Below are 2,326 nucleotides of genomic sequence, written 5' to 3'. Positions count from 1 at the left end.
CCCAGATGTTGACTGGGTATGGATGTAATGGTTGGACAGTTTGGAAAGCTGTCTACTTGATGTTTCTGTCTTGATAATTATGCCTGTATACTTTGAGGTTCAGGGTGCTGACCTTTTCTCCTGAACAAGGTAAACGATATATGTCTGACTGATTAAAGTAAGCTTGTTAACCCATTTTGAGTTGCTTTCCTTTAACAAAGCAGATCCAAGAACCTGTGTGAGCAGGCACCTTGGGGATGCTGGGGTGCTTGCTGCTACAGCCTCTAAGTATCCGGGGGAGTGAGGATATGCCAACTCCTACTTTCCCTTTTTCAAGATATAATGTGAAAGGATGAGATCTAGTATCATAAGGTCATAGATTTACAGCTGAGAGGAACCTTAGAGAGTGTTCAACTCAGCCATCCCACTTTCTCTTTATAGGTGAGAAAATCGAGCCCCAGAGAATTGAAATGGACCTAAAGTCATGCAGGTAGGAAGTAGAAGAGCTAGAATTTGAACACTGATCTCTGATTCTAAATCTATGGGCTTTTTACTGTACCACAATGGAAAGTGCCAAAGAAATGGAGGACAATGGAGAAGGGAAGGCTAGAAGTTAGTTTGCCATTGGTGGTAGTGGTGAAAGTGTATGTTACCACTGAGCCCCCTTTCAGCTCATCGTGCTGAGATATCCCAGGAGTCTTCCTTCCCTACTGGGAAGATAGGACCAAAAGAAAGGTGAGAGTGTTCCAGGACTAAAGAGGGTGGCATCCTCTGGGCAAGGTGAGAAAGACAGTGAAGGAGCAATCTGGTCAAACATCTGGTACTGGATGGAGGTGGGGAAGAGCACACCCAGAGAGAGGAATGATGCTCCCTGGGATGTCAACATCTGTTCAAAGTCTTCACAACACAAAATGCTAGTTCTGGTCTTGTAAAGCAGGGCCCAGACAGACAGAATTTTTGCTGCTGTTGGTGCAAAGAAGTAATAGGGTTGCCCTAAATAAGAAATGTCTTTTCAGTCCTTCCCTACCTCTTTCTTTTGTTAGGTCTCCCTAATCTCTGTCAGCACCACTGTGACCATGCCCCACATATTCATGTTGTACAGTGTATGTTCAGAACCTTTCTTGGTTCATTCAAGCTATGGTGTGTATTCTATATTCCTGATGGTTCCCTTCCATTTCCAACTGTCAACTTTTATTGACCTACCATAGTAAGTGAAGGTCTGACTGGGTGATTGGTTGACTAGATAATCTAATGAAAAAACTGCTGATCTGCTCATGAGTAATATGTGATTTTCTGATAATTCTTTCTTGGGTATTATATTTCCATTTTAAAGGGGTTCCAAGACACAAAGCATTAACTAAAAAGTGATTCTAATGCTGAAAGTTTAAGCAGCATGGCATAGAAGGTGTTCAAGATGATAGAATCAGGAGCAGAGCCAAGATGGTGGAGGGAAGTGAGAATTTTTGCCTATCTCTCCCAACATACTCCTCTGAATAACTTTTAAAACCATGTAAAATAAAATTCTGAGCAGGAAAACCAACCAAAAGTCACAGTGAGTCATTTTTTTCCAACCAGGAGTAGCTCAGGAAGATAGAAAGAAAGGTTTTTGACACTGGGGTGGAGGCAGGCTGGGATTACGACATGGCAATTGTCCTTGGGGGCATCAACAGTGACAACACCTAGAGCTACTGGTTTCCAGAGACAGTAAGGAGATTGAACAGTTGGTCAGAAAGAGATTCCAGGGCACACCTATGCTAAGGATCAGGTAACATTTGGCAGCCCCATTGCCCATTATCCAGTTCCAGATTGTAGCATTAGGGTGGAACTGATTGATACTATTCACAAGGGAGCAGGGGCCATACCTGGGTAAGGAGCAGAGTGCAGATCAGGAGGATAGTAACTAGAATTCTCCTAGGATAGTATTACTTGGGAAGCACCGAAAATTTATCGGCCCCAGATCTAACTGTGAAAGCACCAGGACTTAAAAGTCAGAAGACTGGGACAAGCATTTCCCTCCCCCTTAGAGGTGAGCAGAGCCCAGCTTCTAATATAAAGTCCAAAGTTAAATATATATATATATATATATATATATATATAAATGAGCAAGCAAACAAAAAAGAACCTAATCATAAAAACTTCTACAGTGACAGGGTAGATCAAGACAGAAACTCAGAAGAAGACAATGAAACCCTCCTAGGGCTGTTGTGAAAATCAAATGAAATTATATTTGTAAAGCACTTAGCATAGTGCCTGGCACATAGTAGGAACTTAATATGTGTTTCCTTTTTTCATATCGCTATTTTTGGCCAGGAGAGTTAGCAAGGAGGGGAGTAGAATATAGAATAGC

The sequence above is a fragment of the Petaurus breviceps genome, unplaced genomic scaffold (assembly GCF_028583685.1).
Source record: "Petaurus breviceps papuanus isolate PSGF00001 unplaced genomic scaffold, PetGlider_PUasm1.0 90638, whole genome shotgun sequence".
Classification (NCBI taxonomy): domain Eukaryota; kingdom Metazoa; phylum Chordata; class Mammalia; order Diprotodontia; family Petauridae; genus Petaurus; species Petaurus breviceps.
The sequence above is the reverse complement of the archived record's forward strand: the minus strand, read 5'-3'. Positions refer to the sequence as shown.